Source organism: Triticum aestivum, chromosome 4B (genome assembly GCF_018294505.1).
Source record: "Triticum aestivum cultivar Chinese Spring chromosome 4B, IWGSC CS RefSeq v2.1, whole genome shotgun sequence".
Classification (NCBI taxonomy): domain Eukaryota; kingdom Viridiplantae; phylum Streptophyta; class Magnoliopsida; order Poales; family Poaceae; genus Triticum; species Triticum aestivum.
This window is the reverse complement of record NC_057804.1, coordinates 287,935,158-287,956,843: the sequence shown is the minus strand read 5'-3', so window position 1 is coordinate 287,956,843 and position 21,686 is coordinate 287,935,158.

Genomic DNA, 21,686 nt, shown 5'->3' with positions numbered 1-21,686 from the left:
TGATGATTATGGAATTGCTCAAGTTCTTGAGAGCTCGCGCAAGTGCTAGGTTTGATCGTCGGCATTAACTGTATAGCGCTCTCAGTTTCCTCGGTTATGCTATAACCATTCCAATAGTGGGATAACTCTCTATTGTTGAGCCTCTCCCCAGTTACTAGAATCATTCCCATCATTTGCATTTTGTTCCCAGTTTGCACCGCCAATGTGCCATTCTACCATGGGTCTCTTCCATTTCCGGTGATAAGCAAATTCATCCATTGCGTTGTCTTCAACAAGGTAATCCACATCATCCAAGTCCGAGTATGCCATTCTACTGACCCCCTCCAAACGATCGCTTGAGAATTGCCTTAGGCTGGTATAAAGGTTTTCAATGATCTCTGAATCAAAGGTAATTCTTTTTGCCACTTAAGGAAATAATCTACGAATCACCCTCCTCCAGGATGTTTCGTCGTGGTATCATGGCAACTCAACTCCTCGCTACGTGGACAATCGTTTACCACCTTCTTAAGTGTGGAATTGTTGTCCACCTAGTGAACCTTCGTCATCCATTTCTTTCCACCCCTCTTGATGTGTATCTCGTGTCTCAACCCGAGAGATGGTCCTATGTCTCATTCCGTGAGTTGTTCGATCTTCGAGAAGATCGACCCTTCTAGAGTCTCCTTCTTCCCTCCATGTCATTTTGACAGGATTTCTCAGAGCAAGACTTCAAGACAATGATGGTGATCGAATCAACGTTCCTATGAAGTGCAACCTGGATCATGAAGATTGTACTAGTTGCGTTCCCGCTTCACCTTACCCTACGCTTGAATCTCGGGACGAGATTTTTGTTTAGTGGGGGTGAGTTGTCACATCCCTGGTCCTGTTATGCACTAGGCTAGACCTCATGTGAGCATCATGTTTTAATTCAAATGAAATTTGAATTGAGGAATTTACAAAGCCTCAGAAACCTTCTAAAAATGATCAACATTAAAATCTCCTCAAAGAAGTCCAAGAAAATATTCCTCTTAGTCTCTGAAAATATCGCAAAGAGGTAAAACTCAAAACAATATTTTTGGTATCTCAGAGTTAATTATTCTGGGCCTTTGAATTAAATAAATAGCTATTTGCATTGGATATATATTTGATATATAAATAATATATGTCCAATAATTACTGGAACATTTTATGTGGTTTGGTATATTTTAACTCTAGCCACATAACTATTTTCAGGATTTTATAAAATGGTTTAGTATTTTACTAAACTAAAACAACACAGAACAAAATAGATAAATAAAAACAGAAATAGAAAGAGAGAGAAGGACTACCTGGCGCTCACCTGGTAGCCCACCTGGCCCAGCAGCACGGCCCAGCCCATCTCCACTTCCCCTCCTGTCGTCTTCCTCTTGCCAGTGGGAGCAGCTGCGTGCTCGCACGCGCGCGGCCGAGGAGGCCAGCTCCTCCCTGCCTGGCTGCCTCCTCCTCCCCCGGGACGTCTCCCGCAGCGCCACGCCACCCCCTGGACCCCTCTCACTCCCTCCCGTGCTTCTTCCCCCCCCTCCTCTGCTCTCTGCCGCGCCACACCCGAGCGCACCCGACGCCGCCGTTCGCTGCCACCACGGCCACCGGCCACCCCACGCCTCACCGACGCGCCCAGAAACTCTGCCACTTCGTCCTCTACCTCCTCAACGAGCCACGAGGCCCCGGACGTGCCGCAACACCGCCCTCGATGTCTTCTTCAACCTCGGGACCGCCGGCCATCTTCATCAAATTTGTCGGCTCCGGACCGTCCCCGACCTCGCCGAGCATCCCCTCGTCATCGCCGTGAGCCACTGACCTTCTCCCCTAACTCAGCATGCTCTCCTCCGTGCCGTAGTGCCGTTCCCCACGAGCACCGAAGCCACCGTCCGCCATTGCTACTGCACGCATAGCCTCCGTGCTCCCCTGGCCTCAATGTGCTGCTCTTAGTGCTCCCCATGTCTAGCAGGTGCTGCCCAGCCTCTCCATTTGCTCACTGATGCACCATAGCGACGCGCCCGAGCACCACCGAACACCATCGCCGCCAAAGCTCGTCGCCGGCATGAGTTCCGGTGATCCCACGACCTCCCACTTGGTCCTCTGGATGCGCGAGAGCAAGGGCCATCCCCTGGTGCCCTCAACGCGCCAAGCTGACGCCTCTAGCATAAGTCCGGCGTGCCCCCCCCCCCCCCGCCGTGTCCTGTGGTCGCCGCCGGCTGGTCTCCGGTGGCTGACGTGGCACCATTAGTTTAGGTGCTAATCGCGTTTAGTCAGTGTCGCGTGTCGATGACATATGGGCCCCACGCCCTTAACTAACCATGGTTTAACCCCTGTTTAGTTTATGTTAACCACAGTGGCCCCACGCGTCGGAGTTGACCTAGCTGATGTGGCCGTTGACCGGTCCCACCTGTCAGTGAGTGAAACAGCCCTGTGTCACTGACGTGTGGCCCCCACACGTCAGGTTTGACCAGCAGCAGCGTCTGTTGACCTGCTGACGTCACGGTGACGCACTGCTGACACAGTAAATGTTTCTGGATTTTAGATAATTCTTAAATGATTTATTATTTTCAGAAAATGTCCTAAACTTCTAAAAATCATAGAAAATTAACCGTAACTCCAAATTTAATAATTTATATATGAAAAATTATCAGAAAAATTCAAGGAATCCATCTGTACCATTTTCATGCATGTTAGAACAACTTATAGCTGCTGTTTAGCACAAATCAATTAAATGGCATTTGAATAATCACATATGGAGTTTGAATTTGAATCTTTTATTCAAACCAACTTCATTTAATCTGTTGCTAGTTGCATTAGCCCAAAACACATTCATTTTGCCATGTCATGATCATGCGTCATATTGTGCATTGCATTGATTGTGTTCCCTTCTGTGTTGTCGGTATTTGTCCCCTCCCGGTAGACGATGTTCCGACGTTGTGATCGTTGACACTGATGAAGACTCAATGTTATCTTCAGAAGTGCCAGGCAAGCAAAACCCCCTTGTTCATTCCGATAAAATCCCACTCTCTCGCTCCTGCTCTCTTTTACTGCATTAGGACAACACCGATTCATCTGTTACTTGCTGCGGTAGCCGAACCCCTTTATCCTTTGCATGACCTGTCATTGCCACAGTAAATAGATGAAACCCACTAGCATGAGTAGGAGTTGTTTGAGCCCTGTTGTGCCTACTCATTCATGCTTGTTTGTCATGCCTGCTACTGCTTAGAGTTGAGTCAGGTCTGATTCATCGAGGATGAATCAGAGGTGTGTGAACATGTCCTACTGTGTGTGAGCTAAGTGTGTGAACACGATTTGGTAAAGGTAGCGGTGAGAGGCCATGTAGGCGTACATGGTGGGTTGTCTCATTGAAGCCGTCCTCAGGAACCGAGTTCTGTGTTTGTGATCCATGATTCAGCTACTACCATGCATTGGGCCCAAAACCAATGGACCCTCTCGGCTTCTTAATCACCCTTGTCCTCTGTCCAGGAGTTGCAAGTAGTTTCTAGTGTTTGTAGTATGCTGGAGGCCGTGCGTAGCGCTGACCGTAGGGGTGGGCTGTGATGCGGTAGGCACGTGGCCGGGTAAACCGGGCGCCCGTTTGGTGTCACGGAACCCTGTTCACATCGTTTGGGGCTGTGAGCGAAACTCCGGCCGGATCTCCTCATGGATGGAACCCGAATAGGCAATAAACCTGGACTATAGACTTGAGTGTTTAGGCAGGCCGTGGCCGACACCCACGTTGGGCTTCCGCTTGAAGGTTGCCGAGTACATGTCGTGTAAACGGCGGTAAGTGGTGAGAGCGTGTGTGAAGAAGTACACCCCTGCAGGGTTAATATGATCTATTCGAATAGCCGTGTCCGCGGAAAAGGACTTCTGGGTTGCTTATATCAGTTCATAGACAAGTGAAAGTGGATACTCTAAAATACGCAAGATAAGCGTGAGTGCTATGGATGGCGTTCTCGTAGGGAGACGGGAGCGGTTCCATAGTGGTGTATTGGTTGGTGAATATGTGGACTCGTGTGCGCCACCTCAAAAGAGTTACTCGCAGTCGTAGTTTAGGATAGCCACCGAGTCAAAGCTGGCTTGCTGCAGTTAAACCCCACCACCCCTTTGTTGATAATGATGCATATGTAGATAGTTCTGATGTATGTCTTGCTGGGTACATTTGTACTCACGTTTGCCTATTTTATGTTTTTGCAGAGAGACTTCGGTCTCGCTAGTAGTTCCGCGTGGACTTCGACGTTTAGCTTGTTACCTCAGCTACGATCTTGTGCCTCGGCAGGATTGGTAGATAGTCAGGCTTCTCAGCCTTTTTCATTTATAGATGTCTGTACTCAGACATGTTAAGCTTCCGCATGTGCTTTGACTTGTATGCTCTGATTGTTGGGTCATAAGACCCATGTTTGTAATATCTCGCTCCTCGGAGCCTATTGAATATTTACTTGTGTCGTAGAGTCAGGTTGTGATGCCTTGTTGTATTTGCACATATCGAGCATATTGTGTGTATGATTGAAATGCTTGGTATGTGTGGGATCTGACTATCTAGTTGTTTATCCTTAGTAGCCTCTCTTACCGGGAAATGTCTCCTAGTGTTTCCACCGAGCCACGGTAGCTTGCTACTGCTCCGGAACACTTAGGCTGGCCGGCATGTGTCCTTCCTCGTTCCTGTGTCTGTCCCTTCGGGGAAATGTCACGCATTGAGTACCGGAGGCCTGTTAGCCCGCTACAGCCCGGTTTACCGGAGTCCTGCTAGCCTAGTGCTACAGCCCGGACCCACTTGCTGATGACCGACACGTTCGATGCTGGGTCATGGATGCCTGTCCCTGTAAGTTTGTGCCACTTTGGGTTTACGACTAGCCATGTCAGCCCGGACTCCTTATCATATGTATGCTAGCGACACTATCATATACGTGTGCCAAAAGGCGCAAACGGTCCTGGGCAAAGGTAAGGCGACACCCGTGGAAATACCGTGCGTGAGGCCGCAAAATGATATGAGGTGTTACATGCTAGATCGATGTGGCATTGAGTCGGGGTCCTGACAACTTCGACGTTTAGCTTGTTACCTCAGCTACAATCTTGTGCCCTCAGCAGGATCTGGTAGATAGTCAGGCTTCTCAGCCTTTTTCATTTGTAGATGTCTGTACTCAGACATGTTAAGCTTCCACTTGTGCTTGACTTGTGTGCTCTGAATGCTGGGTCATGAGACCCATGTTTGTAATATCTCGCTCCTCGGAGCCTATTGAATAAATATTTGAGTTGTAGAGTCATGTTGTGATGCCATGTTGTATTTGCACATATCGAGCATATTGTGTGTATGTTATTGAAATGCTTGGTATGTGTGGGATCTGACTATCTAGTTGTTTATCCTTAGTAGCCTCTCTTACCGGGAAATGTCTCCTAGTGTTTCCACTGAGCCATGGTAGCTTGCTACTGCTCCGGAACACTTAGGCTGGCCAGCATGTGTCCTTCTTCGTTCCTGTGTCTGTCCCTTCGGGGAAATGTCACGCGATGAATACCGAAGTCCTGCTAGCCCAGTGCTATAGCCTGGATTCACTCGCTGATGACCGACACGTTCGATGTTGGGTCATGGATGCCTGTCCCTGTAAGTTTGTGCCACTTTGGGTTTACGACTAGCGATGTCAGCCCGGGCTCCTTATCATATGGATGCTAGCGACACTATCATATACGTGTGCCAAAAGACGCAATCAGTCCCGGGCAAAGGTAAGGCGACACCCGTGGGGATACCGTGTGTGAGGCCGCAAAGTGATATGAGGTGTTACATGCTAGATCGATGTGGCATTGAGTCGGGGTCCTGGCAGCTTTGGTATCAGAGCTTGACTGACTGTAGGATTACCAAGCCAAACTGGTCGAAGTTGAGTCTAGAAATTCTTTAGTTATATAAGGGAATTGATTGTGGGATGGAACGTAAGGCTCTTTTTACTCCGTATACCTTATGCCCTTCTGATCTGAGTCATCTTATCTTTCCTACGGGGTTAAGGAATTAGGATTTCTCTTCTTTCTATTAGGATCACGTGTTACTAATCCGTAGACCTATAGGATTGATGGTTCTAAGCTTGAGTTCAGTTCCTACTATCTTCTGTATGTTAACTGTTGATCTTGAAACCTTGATATTGTGCTTCTGAGTGGCTATGCCACCATTTTTGTAGATGTCTCCAATCTTTCAAGCATTTACAGCCGTTATGCTGTCCGAGTCATCCCAGGTTTCTAAATAGTCTGATGCATTTGCAAATCCCTTCCTCCTGTTCCCGATGTGCCTTTGGTCAGATTAATCACACAAATCAGTGAGTTGAGGTACTTTATTGCCTTGACAGATATGTTGGAGCTAGTATTATGACCCTAGGTGTCTCAGGGGATCATCTAGTAATCTAGCCATGTTTTGTGTTCCCAGTGTGATGATTCTGGCCATCATTCTCGAAAGCATCCCGTGATGCCAGTTAGTAGTAGGTATTCTACTCCTGGGTTTCTGAGCCCAAGATCCACCCTACTTACTTCATGTTGATAGTAATTGCTAGTGCCTTTAGGATATTAGTAACCTTTGTGATAGTCCTCGAGGTCTGTGGTATATCGTTCTTCCAAATACCATGAACCATTCTTGGCAGGAGTTCTTTTGAACCAAAAGATCACAACTAGAGTGCTCTTGATGAGTTCTCCATTCTATATTGTGAATCTGCCAGTTCTACCTCTCTGCATGGATTACCCGGAAGAAACTTGTTGAACTCGTTCGACATTCTAATCCATGCGTCCACAACTCAGAAAATCGTATGTTCTTTTGAGTTGTCCCCCTTAGTCGTCTTTTGACCCTCGTCTATCAATTGATAGTCAAGAGTATGCGTGCATTCGTTCATCGATGCCTATTATTCTTGTGTTCCGTCAAAGCCATTCTATTTCAGAATGACTAGGAAAAACAAACTCCAGTACCTCATCCATATCTAGGATTGGGTCAAAGTAGTTGTGTTCTGCAGATCAAATGCCAATCCAGCTTTTGATTCTGTTCTATCTTGAAGTATTACCCACTTTATGTCAGGAACGTCATGAGAATTGCACCTTCTCTTATGAATTCTTGATGCAGTGATACTCTCGCCATCATCGATCATTCCTTGGTTCTGTGTTGTTGCAGACGGAGTGCCGACAAGTGAATCGTGATTTGTGAACTCAATACTCCTTGCAACTCCGTTGCTTGGTAGTTAAAGGACAATAATTTCATTCTTAGCATGTTGGTTATTGAATCATCATTCTAAGATTGATCGTGCTACCTAGTCCATTCTCCTGGTGCACTCCTTGATCGATGAGTTAGGATTATTTCAAATCTTTGCTCTTTTGATCATATCGTCTTGCCCTGAAAAGCAAGATTGTTCTCGAGCTTAGTAACATATCGGTGGTTCGTGATTTTCCGAATATCTTCTTGAAAGTATTACCAGGTTGTCCCCTAACCCTTATGTTGAGTTCGTGATCAAGTTGGTTTATTCCTGTAAACCACCCTTTCTCCAAGAATCCGTGTTGGATACCCATGAGCTAGTTGGTTAAGCTGAACAACAACTTGGAGAGTTGGAAGATAAAAGCTTGTTTGACTTAGTTCATGTTAAGGGATATCTTTGTGTTGTGTGTGTGTTGAAGAAAGATGATATCTTCACCAATTGGTCCTCGTGATCAATTGTTGGATTTATTGCCTTGTCAAACCTTGATTTGAGTGTGGGCTATCGTCAAATCAAATCAGAACCAACAATGTTCGTAATGTTGTCTTACTCGCGGTTGTCGAGCATACATCATTATATCTTTTAGGTTTGACCAATGCTATTACCTTGTTCACATAGTTATGGAGTTCCATCTATATGGAAATCTTGATAAATTGTTGTTGAGCCCATTGACAACATTTTCATCATCTCCATGATTCATGTTGAACATCCAGCTAGTGTTGGAAACTTCTAAAAAGCATTATCTTCATGTCCCGCTCATGAAGCATATGCTCGGATGAAAGAAGTGACTTCCTCTAATTCACGTGCATTTGACGAAAGTTGCCGCCGTGAATTCGAGAAAGTTTGTTTTTGCTCCTCTGGAATCATCCCAAGCCAGTCATGCATGTGCGAAGTATTCTATGGTCTGATAGACTGATCATCTTCATTCCATATGTATCCCCTAGCACACCAAGCCACTGATTGATTTGTTCAAGGTGAAGAAGCTCCTTCTTAAGAGTATACCTTATGCAAGGACTTTGATATCCTCGATGATGGCTCCCCACCTGAACTCGGTAGTGTTTTATTGTAAGACTACCATGTGATCATGTTTGTCTGGGACAACATGTTCACATGTTTGTAGCAGAACCATCTCATGTTTTGGAGCTTACTATCGTAGTTCATTTCCCGAGAATCTCGCAACGTCATCTCATGGATTTGTGTTGCAAACTTTCATTTTTCTTTCTAGGCTTGATGAGTCTGGAATATTATGTTACTAACCAGATCTGAATCTCAGGCAGATATGATGGTTGGAACCTTTCCAAGATCTATGATGTAGGTCCCGACAAGGTTGATGTTCTGGCCGACACACCTAGTCGGAAGATCTATCATTGTAGTATCTTGATTGAGCAAATCGACCATCTTCTCCATGAGGATCTCGAGTGACTTATTAGAAGTTGTTCCTTATGGATCCTTTGTTCTCCCGAAGCCAGACCTTTACTTGATGTTCCAGATACCGACTGGTATTGGGTTAAGCTGGTACATCAAGGAGAACATTAGAAGCGGAGTGCTATATGTCTCTCGGTCGATCATCCAGATTTTGTCCCCTTGGCCCCGCCAAGGTGAAATCTGAGAAGGTGTTATCTTCCTTTCCATCTGCATTTTCTACCAGCATTCATGATGGTAGTACGTTGTGTTGCCAGGATCCTTGACACGGATATTGGTAAAACCATGATGGATATGGAAATTCTCAAGTTCTTGAGAGCACGCACAAGCGCTAGGTGTTATCATCGGCACTAACTGGGCTTGCTCTCAGCTCCTCGGTTATGCTATAACTTCTCAAACAGTGGACTCACTCTCTACTGTTGAGCTTCTCCTCAGTTACTAAAATCATCCCTTGTGTTGTTTTCAACAAGGTAATCCACATCATCCATTCTAATCCAGGCATGCCATTCTACCGACCCCCTCCAAACGATCGCTCGAGAATTGCCTTAGGCTGGTATAAAGAATATCGATGATCTCTCAATCAAAGGTAATTCTTTTTGCCACTTAAGGGGATATTTCTACGAGCCACCTTTCCCTAAGGTGCCCCATTATGGTATCATGGCAATTATTTCATCGCTATCTTGAAACCATTCACCATCTCCTCAAGTGTGGAATTGTTGTCTACCTAGTGAACCCTCGTCATTTGTTCCACTCCATCCCTCTAGATGTGTGTTTTGTGTCTCAGCTCGAGTGGTGTTGCTATGCCTCATTCCGCGAGTTGATCCTAAGTTGTTCGATCTTCGAGAAGATCGATCCTTCTAGAGTCTCCTTCTCCTCTTGTTGTCATGTTAGTGGGAGTTCTCAGAGGAAGACATCGAGTCAAAGATGGTGATCGAATCAAAGCCCCTATGAAGTGCAACCTGGATCGTGAAGATTGTGTTAGTTGTGTTTTCCTCTTCATCTTACCCTACGCCTGAATCTCGGGATGAGATTCTTGTTTAGTGGGGGTGTGTTGTCACATCCCTAGTTCTAGTCTGCTTTGGGTTAGCTAGTGTTGTGTTGCATCATGTTTAAATTTCTCTTAAAGTTGAAATGGGGATTGTCCAAACCCTAGCATCAAAGGAAATCACTAGGTTCAACTAAAATAATTTCAGTGAATCCAAATGGCTTTCAAAAATGTTCATCATTTCTGGATAATGCTAGAAACCATAACCAGAGGTGTTGCACATTTTTCCATGACATATTTGGTCACTGAATTAAATCATATGTACCTTGCATTCGGGCATTTAAATGCTAGTAAATATTTTAAATGCTCAAATAATTCTGGAAATAAGTGTGTGTTGTTGGAATTAATCTAAACAGAGCCTATGATTATTTTCAGGATTTTTGAAGGTGTCTAACTATTTTTAATAAATCCACAAACTTACAGAAAAACAGAAAAACAGAAACTAAATTAAGTAAGAGAGAGAGAGACTTACCTGGCAGCCCAGCCAGCCCACCTGGCAGCCCACTGGCCGGCCCAGCACTGTGCTGGCCCGTGCCAGCCACCTGCTTCCTCTCGCCAGGCAGGCAGAGAGGAGCGCGCCGGCGCGCGCGGGCGCCACGCCACCAGGATGTCTACCTTCGTTGCCTGGCCACCGCGACGCCTCGCGTATTCTCCTCGGCGCCACCCCGCAGCCCCCCTCTGGCCCCCTCTCACACTCTCCCGTGCTCCTCCCCTCCTCTGGCTCATTCCCTCGCACCACCCGAGCGGGTTCGTCGCCGCCGTTCGCTAACACCGCGGCCACCGCCTCCGCCTCGCCTCGCCGAAGCACTCAGAAGCCTCGCCTCGTCCCCCTCTTCCTGCTCACCAAGATGGAAGGTGCCGGAAGCCCTGGATGCCGCCAGCTCTGCCGTCCCCTTCCTCGGGCCGCCGAGATCGTCACCGCCATTCCGTCACCTCCAAGCCTCCTCCGAGCACGCCGACCATCCCAATGTCTCCGCCGTGAGCTCACGGACCGAATTCCCCTCTTCCCCACCTCGATTTCTTGCTGTAGATGTCGCCCCCCTGAAGACCAAACCGCGCCGCCGCACGAGCTCGTCGCCGGCCACATTCCGGTGACCAATTGGTCCCAGGCATGCGCCCATCATACTCACCGCATCACGTAGACACCGTAGGTGATAATCGCACATCGCCACGGCCATCGTAGCGTTGACCCCGAGCTCACCCGAGCTCCGGCGACCGCCAAGGTCGACGCCGGCGACAACTCCGGCCTCCCCAGGCCCAACCGCCACCACCACTCGATGCGCGAGTTCACCAGCAGTCCGTAGCGCGTCTCCGCCGTCGATTTGGTCGACAGAGGACCAAATCCGAGCCTCGCCGCCGTGTCTGGCCTTGCCGGCGTCGAGTCGCCAATGAGTTTGACCTGTTCGACCCAGGTTTTGACCTCCCTGGGGTCAACACATGTGGGCCCCGCCCCTGACTAGATTAGTTTAGGACTAATTACCCCCTGCTGACACTGACAGCGGGCCCAGTGGCTGTTAATTTGATTTGTTAGATTTAATTAACCTTGTTAGTTAATTGTGTCACTGACGTGTCGACCCCACTGGTTAGGTTTGACCTGGATCAGGTCAGTTGACCTGCTGACGTCACACCTACGTCATGCTGACGCAATTAATCTTTTTCTGGAATAAAGATAATCCAAGAAATTCCAGAAAATGTTATAAACTTCTAAAAATCATATAAATTCAACCGTAACTCAGAATGAAATAATTTATATATGAAAAATGATGAAAAAAATCCAATCTGTCCATCTGTACCATTTTCATGCATGTTAGAACAACTTATGACTACTGTTTAGGACAATTCAATTAAATGGCATTTAAGAAATCACATATGGAGTTTGAATTTGAACCTAGGATTCAAACCAACTCTATTTAACTTGCTGCTAGTTGCATTAGCTCAAACCACAGCATATTGACATGTCATGATCATGCATCATATTGTGCATTGCATTGATTGTGTTTCTTCCATGTTTGTCGGTATTTGTCCCCTCTCAGTAGACGATGTTCCGACGATGAGTTCGATGACACCGATGAAAAACTATACTATCTTCAGAAGTGCCAGGCAAGCAAAACCCCCTTGTTCATTCCGATACAATCCCACTCTCTTGCTCCTGCTCTATTTTACTGCATTAGGACAACAACAATACAACTGTTACCTGCTGCGGCAGTTGAACCCCTTTATCCTCTGCATGACCTGTCATTGCCACAGTAAATAGATGAAACCCACTAGCATGAGTAGGAGTTGTTTGAGCCCTGATGTGCCTACTCATTCATGCTTGTTTGTCATGCCTGCTATTGCTTAGAGTTATGTCAGGTCTGATTCATCGGTTGTCTCATTGCAGCCGTCCTCAGGAACTGAGTTCTGTGTTTGTGATCCATGAACAGCTACTACCACACATTGGGTTCCGGTAACTCGACCCTTCTCGACTTATTAATCAACATGATCTCTGTCCAGGAGTTGCAACTAGTTTCTGGTGTTTGTAGGTAGTGTTAGTAGTCTACCAAGTGGCACCCAGTACAGGTGGGCTTGGGACAGACTAGGCACCGTGGCACGGTGTACCAACCGTAGATCCACCCGTCGAGGTGGGCTTGGGAACCCTGCACACATCGTTTGGGGCCGTGAGCGACACCCCGGCCAGATCTCCTTGCGGATGGAACCCGAATAGGAGATAAACCTGGACGAGAGACTTGTGTGGTTAGTCAGGTCGTGGCCGACACCCTCGCTGGGCTTCCGCTTGAAGGTTGCCGAGTACATGTCGTGTAACCGGCGGTAAGTGGTGAGAGCGTGTGTGAAGAAGGACACCCCTGCAGGGTTAATATGATCTATTCGAATAGTCGTGTCCACGGAAAAGGACTTCTGGGTTGCGTGTACAGTTCATAGACAAGTGAAAGTGGACACTCTAAAATACGCAAGATAAGCGTGAGTGCTATGGATGGCGTTCTTGTAGGGAGACGGGAGCGGATCCATAGTGGTGTATTGATATGGTGAATATGTGGACTCGTGTGCGCCGCCTCAAAAGAGTTACTTGCAGTTGTAGTTCAGGTTAGCCACCGAGTCAAAGCTGGCTTGCTGCAGTTAAACTCCACCACCCCCTTTGTTGATAATGATGCATATGTAGTTAGTTCTGATGGAAGTCTTGCTGGGTACATTTGTACTCATGTTGCTTAATTTATGTTTTTGCAGAGAGACTTCAGTCTCGCTAGTAGTACCGCGTGGACTTCGACGTTTAGCTTGTTACCTCAGCTACGATCTTGTTCCCTCAGCAGGATCTGGTAGATAGTCAGGCTTCTCAGCCTTTTTCATTTGTAGATGTCTATACTCAGACATGTTAAGCTTCCGCTTGTGCTTGACTTGTGTGCTCTGAATGCTGGGTCATGAGACCCATGTTTGTAATATCTCTCTCCTCGGAGCCTATTGAATAAATACTTGAGTTGTAGAGTCATGTTGTGATGCCATGTTGTATTTGCACATATCGAGCATATTGTGTGTATGTTATTGAAATGCTTGGTATGTGTGGGATCTGACTATCTAGTTGTTTATCCTTAGTAGCCTCTCTTACCGGGAAATGTCTCCTAGTGTTTCCACTGAGCCGTGGTAGCTTGCTACTGCTCCGGAACACTTAGGCTGGCCGGCATGTGTCCTTCTTAATTCCTGTGTCTGTCCCTTCGGGGAAATGTCACGCGATGAATACCGGAGTCCTGCTAGCCCAGTGCTACAGCCTGGATTCACTCGCTGATGACCGACACGTTCGATGTTGGGTCATGGATGCCTGTCCCTGTAAGCTTGTGCCACTTTGGGTTTACGACTAGCCATGTCAGCCCGGGCTCCTTATCATATGGATGCTAGCGACACTATCATATACGTGTGCCAAAAGACGCAAACGGTCCCTGGAAAAGGTAAGGCGACACCCGTGGGGATACCGTGCGTGAGGCCGCAAAGTGATATGAGGTGTTACATGCTAGATCGATGTGGCATTGAGTCGGGGTCCTGACAGGGGGTACCCAGACTTGCCTGCCTGCGGCCTGCGGCGTGGCTCAGGAAGTGGCCGAATACAGCCCATCTTCATCAACACATACTCAAGACCCTCGCGGGGCGGACGACGAGAGGCTTCCTCGGGCACAACCTCGTCAGGCTGGCTTGCGAGGAGGCGGAGAGATCAAGGCGGGGTACCTCACGAGGTTCCCATGATGCAATCCATGACGATCGAGGCCAGGAGGGCGCTAGGCGGGCGTCGGCCTGCGCAGAGTCCTTGTTTCCTCTTTGGTGCAAAGGGGACAAGTGCAGGCAGGAGTATCAAGCAAAGGCAACCATTTCGGTGCAACAAGACCAAGACCAGCAGGACGACAGAATGGAGGTCATCGTGGAGCCCAAGCCGGCGTCACCATCAGGGTCTTGGGTAGGCGAGGACCGACTTTAGTCGGGATAAGTGTACTAGATGTTCCCCTTCAAAATGGCCAATTGTTGGCGCCCTTCCCGCTCAATATTTGGGAAGAGGCCCAGGGCCTCCCTCTATAAATAGAGCTAGCCACCGAAGAGAGAGGAAGGAGATTTTTGGGTAGACTAGAGAGAGAGAGAGGCGACTGAACTCACCCAAGCAGTTCATCGCACCAGCCAAGAACAGCCCCTTGTGAGGCTGTTCTTCCTTGTATTATTCATCATTGCCCCCCTGAGGCAATCCACCACGCCACAAACTGGAGTAGGGTATTACACCACAATGGTGGCCTGAGCCAGTATAAATCTCGTGTCCCTTGTGTTGTTCTTCGCGTAGTTTAGATCCTTGCGAGGCAACGAGACGTGGGTAGGCAGGAGGTGTGATCTCCGTGTGCACCCCAGAGTTCGAACATTGAGGGTCTGCCGGAACCCGAAATCCGACTTTTGGCGCGCCACGTAGGGGTGCACCAGAATCCGCCTTCCGTCACCTCGTGTTTCGCCGCTCGTCGCATCCATGTCAGACGCTCGTCGAGCCCGCGCCGAGCGCCGGGCCGCTCTCGCCACTCACGTCACCCAGACAGCCCCCATCGGCGGGCGCCCTGCCGTTCCTTGTCGCCTGCCGTCAACGCCGCCACCGGCCCTGCAGGGAACGAGCAGCAGGCGTCGTCCCTACATCCTTTGGTGCAGCGAGAAGGCCGCACCGCCACCCCGTCGCTGACCCCAGCCGGTTCCTCGTCCCACGCCCGTCGCGCTCCTGCGGACGCGCACGCCGCGCTACTCCTGGCACGGGAGCTCCTGCACTACCATCCCGTTGACGACCTCTACGACGAGTGGCTCGCCCGCATCACCGAGCTCGTCAGCGCCGCTGGGGGCTCCCCTGCACCATCCCTCTCGCTGCACCGCGCCCCGCCCTACGCGGGCGACGAAGCTCCGGGTGCGCCTCAGCCGCCTCCCCCTCAAGAAGGCGCCTTGGCCCCAAGGCGTGTGGCCCCTGGGCGGAACCCACTCCGTTCGGTGCCAGCACAGCAAGAGAAGAGCTGCCAAGAGATCCCTCGTCCCCAAGAAGCTGCCCGTGTGCTCCCCGCACCGGCCCGACACGAACGCGCTCCTGCTCCAGCGCACCAAGACCCCGCGCTGCTCCTGGCGGCAGCGCACAGAGACTTCCAAGATCAAGCTCTCCGTCACCAAAGGCCCCTCGCGGCCACTGCAGGCTGCCGTGCCTTCACCGCCGAGCTGCGCAGCATGGCCTGGCCGGGAAAGTTCAAGCCACATCTGCCCCCACGCTACGATGGCACGGAAGACCCTGTGGAGTTCCACCAGCTCTATGAGCTGGGTATTGAAGCCGCCAACAGGTTCGAGAAGGTCATGGTGAACTGGTTCCCATGGTACTCAAGGACGTTGCCCGCACCTGGATCCTAAACCTGGCTCCTGGCACGATCTCCTCCTGGGGCGAGATGCGCACCCGATTCATCACCAACTTCCAAGGCACCCACGACCGGCCCTCGGCCATGAGCGACTTGCGCCGCATCAAGCAGCAGCCGGGGGAGATCCTGCAGAAGTTCATCCTGTGTTTCAACAACGCTCGCCTTAAGATCCCCAGGGTGTCTGAGGAGGCCATCATCTTAGCCTTCTCCGACGGCGTGTGTGACATCAAGATGAAGGAGGAGCTTGCGATCCATGAGGACCTATGCACCTCCCTGGAGCTGTTCAACTTGGCGACCAAGTGTGCTAGGGCGGAGGAAGGGCGCCTTTCCCACCTTGAGCTGCCAGCTGCCGACCCAGAAGAGAAGAAGCCCAAGTTCAAGGACGTGAAGCGCAAGGGGGCTGCCATGCTTGCAGCAGAGCCGGGCACCAAGCAAGGCAGGGATCAGCCTGAGTCATCCAAGGGCAGCCGGTACTGCATGTACCACGACCTCCACACCCACAACACCAACGAATGCCAAGAGCTGAGGGCCGTGTGGGACGTGCGTGCCGGCCGACGCCCCGAGCGCAGCGACCGGGGCTATGGCCGAGGAGGAGGAAGAGGTGGAGGACGATGGGAAGACCGCGGCCCTCGCCAAGGGTGGCGTGACCGACCTCGCGAGGACCGCTGGCAGGACCGGCCTCGTGAGGGAGGTTGGAGGGACCTGCCTCGCAAGAGAGGTTGGAGGAATCAGCCTCGCGAGGATCACCCACAAGGCAACGCGGGCCTCCCTCCTCTGCCACCACAGCCGAGGAGGAATGAAGACCATCATCAGGACGAGGGGGCTGGAGGCTTCCAGGAGCAGCGCGCAATCGCTTGCATCTTGGGCGGCACTCAGGCCCTGGCCTCTCAGCGCATCTTCAAGCAGTTCGCTCGCGAAGTGAATGCAGTCCTCCCCAAGCTTGAGGCCACATGCCCTCCCACGTTGTCAGCGTGCGCCATCATGTTCAGCTCAGCGGATCAGCTCAAGTGCGCGGCCACAGCCGGAGTCCTCCCGATGCTTTGTTCCCCAATCATCAGCAATGTGCAAGTCACCAGGACCCTCATCGATGGCGGAGCAGGGCTCAATGTCCTATCCATCGAGATGTTCAACAATCTCCAAGTGCCATACAATCAGCATCAGCCAACCAAGCCTTTCTCAGGAGTCACTGATGGTTCCACGGTTCCGATAGGGCAGGTCCGCCTTCCTGTTACCTTCGGGAAGCGCAACAACTACCGCACCGAGCTCATTGACTTCGACGTCGCGCACATTCGCCTGGCGTACAATGCCATCCTCGGGTACCCAGCCCTGGCCAAGTTCATGGCCGTGACTCATCACGGCTACAATGTCCTAAAGATGCCAGGAAGCGGTGGAGTCATCATGGTGCCTTGTGAAGAGAGAGACGCTGTGTGTTCTCTAGAATATGCTTTTCAAGCCGCATCAATTGAAGACCCAGATCATAGGAGCGGAAGGCTTCCCGAGGCTGCCCCTAAGAAGAAGAAGACATCGCCTGGTCTGAACCCTCGGGAGGCAGGCCCCTCAGGGTCTGCGCCTGTTCAGGGCGCGCCTCCTTCTGTTGCATAGGAAGGCGCGCCCGGTGCCCTCCTCGAGCAAGGCTTGGGGGCGCTCTCCTGGAGGGCCAACGACTTTGCTAAGATCACGAGGGAGGCGCTCGGGCACCACTTGGAGGCGTGTTTCAAAGCACGTTTCCCTCAGGAAGGAGCAAGGCAAGGAGGGCCAAACCCTCAGGAGTTCGTCAGCGAGATCATTCAGGAGCTGCAGGAGTCAAGAGTCATGAGTGGCAGCCGCCGCTTACCCGCCGTAGCTCCCCATCCAGGCGAGGATGGTGGGCTACGTGTTTGCATCGACATACCAGGACTCAACCGAGCCGCCTCTCAGCAGCGCCTCTGGCCCTCACGCGTGGGACGCTACGAAGGTCCACCCCACAGCTATGTTCGCATGCCTTACGGCCTGCCGAACGCAGCTGCTGTGCGTCAGCACCTCATGAGGAGCATCCTGGAGGCTCAAGCGGCCAGGCATTCCACAGTCCTGGCGGAGATGGAGATGGTCCGCGAGGAGCCGCCAGCGCCTCCAGAGCCTCCCGAGGCTCCTAGGCCTGGGGGCTCATGAAGATCGGCTTCCGCAGCGCACGCCGTCCGCTACTTCAGCATCCTTTCATCTTCAACATCATCAGGTGACATCCTTCGAGTTTCATTTTCAGTTGAGAGCGCCCCCAGGGCTGCATCATTCCCAGGCCGCGTGGGTCCGTCCCTGCGGCATGTATCCCTTTGGTGCATGTTTTTAGCTTACTTTATTGGGGTCGCCCCTCGGGCTGCATTATCACCAAGCCACTCAGGCCAAACCCAGTGGCATGTATCCCTCTCGCGTTTCTTTGGGTCTTGCGTTTGACCCATCATGATCATTACTTGATGCCTGTCCACGGCACCCTTCTTCCTTCATGTCGGCCGCTTGCACGTTAAAAGGAGGGTACCTGAGCATCGCGACTCATGGGCTCTTACTAGCTCTCCAGCCCTCACCCTCTAGCCTTGTCCACGGCATCGCGACCTGGCATACCAGCGACGGCTGAGCTCGCTCGAGGGCCGGGACCTGAGGACGTAGAGAGTCGGCATCTAACCAAATTTGCAGGAACACATTACAAGTAAAGGCCCAAAGCCAGGCGCAACCCGCCTTGAGGTAGTGCCCCGTGAGTCCCGCGCTGGCTCATGGGTGCCCAGATACACCTCGTCAGGCCCTACCATGCCAGCCACGTGTCAGGGCATGGCTGTACACGCCCTGGGGGCTCCTCCCAGAGGGGAGCCCCCTCCCACGCACCAGTGGAAGCACCATGCTCCGCGCTGGCTGATGACACCGCCGAGGAGCGGCTATGCCCGTACATATATGGAAGCGCTATGCTCCACGCTCGTGATAAACAACTGAGGGTGGCCCCCGGCCGCATCAACCTCAGGGAGCCCAGAGCTCAATGTCCGGCCCCGTCGTAACGCCTCCCCTCGGGAGTGCCGCGCGAGGGGGCTAGGCACGGGGGCTACGCCTGGGTCACACCCAGGTGCATGCCACCCAGCTAGGCCCCTCGGGCCTGGTTCGTCGCACGTCTCTCCTCGAGCGGAGCCAAGGTATGAAGGCCGTTTGAACGTCAAGGGGAACTCCTGAGCATCGCGACTCAGGAGCCTAACTGGTCACGTATCCCCTCACCCCTTAGTTCCGAAAGGCTAACGGCGGTTGAGGTATGCGCGGGGCCGGGCTCTACCGACGTAGAACACAAGCAAGTAGGAAGGAAAAGCGCAAATCTTAAGGAATTCAAAAGCAAATATTACAGTCCATAGAGTGCTTTGACAACGCCAAACACAAGTTTAAACACCTGCACGAGGCATGATGCATGTTGCAGGAGCGAAAATCAGGACAGGTGCCGCGAAGGGGTCACTTTTTGGCAGTGCCATCGCTGGTAACAGAGCTGCGCTGGGCGACTTCACCTCGTGGAGCCTCAGGATTGGCAGCGCCTCACCTTGGCTTGGTGCTAAAAGCACGGAACTTCGCCAGCAGAGCCTCCGCTCGACCCTTCACGGCCTCAGCAGCGACAGCAGCAAGCTCGCCTCTCACAGGCTCCAGCAGGCTGTCAAGGTCAACGCTGGGTCACGGAGGTAGACGTGGGTGAAGACGCACGTTAGCGCTGAAGAAGAAAGGACACGCGCCTCAGCCTCAGCCGTGGGGCCAAGGCCGAGGGTGACATCTTGAAGGGCGCGCACCAGGAAGGGAAGTAGCTTGGCGGGGCCATCCTCGGCGCCGGCCAGCCGGCTCTCCAGGCCGCTGTCATAAGCGTCTTCAGCAAGGTGCGAGCCTTCTCCTCCAGCTTCGCAAAGGCCACGCGGTCCTCGGCCAGGACCCGCGCCTTGCCATCCAGCTCGATCCTCTTCGCCTCCAACGCCTGCTCCAGTGCACCTAAGCGGCCATGGTGTTCATCAAGTTTGGCATCCCTGTCCTTGGCAGCAGCCTCACGAGCCTTCATATCTTCCTTCTTCTCCTGGCAGTCGCGGGCCTTCTTGGCGAGCTGGTCGCGCAGGCCATGCAGCTCGCTCTCCAGCGCCTTGCAGCGACCCCGGACATCCGCAACCTCACCCAAGGCCGCGTCGCGAGCTGCCTTGGCCTCAAGGATGGCCTGCTTCTCCTCGTCGCCAGCCGTTGCGGCCTGAGCCAGCGCCGCTCGAACTAAAGCATCAGAGCGGACCCAGCCGGAGGCCAGCTCCAGGCGCCCGGCCACCAAGCGAGTGTCGGCGCCCTGAAGATCTTCTCGCAACCGGTCCAGCTCAGCAGAAGCACGATCCAGGACAGTAGAAGGAGTCGGAGAAATGGCAGTTGGCGGAGTAGGAGGAGAAGACGGCAGCGTGATCACAGCACCATGAGTTGGGACCTTCTGTGCCCCGATGACTGCGATAGTGGCGTCAGGCAGGGACACCTCGGGAGTCGCTTGGGCCATGGGGGCTGAGCTCGCCCCAGCTCGCCCCGCCAGGCCTCGCGAGGATGACCAGGTAGGAGAGGCCCGGGCCTTGTCGCCCCCTTCTCCCGCGGGTGGAAGTGTTGCCCCGGTCGAAGCCTTAGGGGCCCCCTTCAGCTTTTTCGCCGCAGGCACCGGCCTAGCCAAGGAATATGGACCTCAAGCCTCAGACACAAAGCAAGAAGCAAAACGAGAACCAAGCACTTACTGGTCATCGCTCGCGGGCTCAAGCAACCTCCGGCCGAACTTGAAGCCCGAGAGCCGGCTACTGGGATCAACCTCAAGAGACTCGGGAGCAGGAGGCACGTCTGAAGATCGCCTTGGAGCTGGAGCAGGCCCGCGGAGAACCAGCCCCGTCCTATCCTTCTTCGGGATCAGGGGCGAGCACTCACCGCTTCGCTCATCGCCATCCTCGTCGTCGTCCGACATAGGCAAAGAGCGTGGGACCTGCACCCACGGAGGGGCGCTCTCGACTCCCTATCGGTCACCTCGGAATCGGGCTCTTCTTCCTGCTCCTCTTCTTACTCCTCTCTGCTGGAGTCGCCGGACGATACGTTCACCGTCGCCAGGGCCGCCAGGTCCTCAGGAACCTCCGCGGGCATAGGCCCGTCCCCGTTGAAAGCAGGCATGGAGTTCACCACCTGCTCCCAATCATCCCGAAGGAACAGGGGTACAGGAGCACCCTCCAATCTCGCAACGTCTCCCCCAACCAAGGATTGGAGGACCATGGCCAGATCTTCGTCGGCCAGGACTGCGGAGCTCGGGCGAAGGGCGGCATCGCCCCCCTCCCCCCCGAGCCTCCAGAGTGGGAGCGAGTGTTCCCAGAGCGGAGCCACCAGGTGCTCCAGAAACTCCCTCAGGAGCGATGCCCCGGTCAGTTTCACTGTCGCCATGTTGCCCGGCCATAGGTCCGCGTCCATCCTCTCTAGCACTGGCTTCGCGCGAGGATCGACGAGCTCCGCGTGGGACCAAGCGTCGACAGACTCGGGCTGCCTCGTGGGCAGAATCAGCCGGGGATGGATGCGCCCAGCATCCACCATGACCCACTTGCTCCTGAAGCCATCAATCCTCTTCCCGGGCTTCGAGATAGCATTGGAGCTTGCGTACGCAACAAAGCTCACGCACGCGGTGATGGGGCCGCGAGAAACCCGGAGGTAAAAGTAATGGCGCAGCAAGGCCACCGAGGGCCTTACCCCAACATGAGCCTCGCAGTAGTAGGCGAAAATCGCCAGGAGAAGAATAGAGTTGGGATGGAGGTGCAGAGCGTGCAGGTTGTAATGGTGGAGAACAGAAAGGAAGAACTCGGAAAAGGGAGGCACCAGACTGGCGGTGATGGCACTCACAAAGAGCGGGTAGAAGGTGCTTCCTTTGTCCTCGGGAAGGGCAGAAACAACCTTGAGCACAGCCGCCCCGTCGTTGCCTTGCGCAACCATCATCTGGCGCGTCCGAGCAAGGTTCTTCTCTGACACATTTGGAGGATCCAGAGCGGGCGAGTACCATGCTCCAGCCGGGGTCTGGTGAGGCACCATGCCTTGCTAAGATGCAGGGTTGGAGTAGATCTAGGGATTTCGGAAGCAAGAGGGATAGGAGCA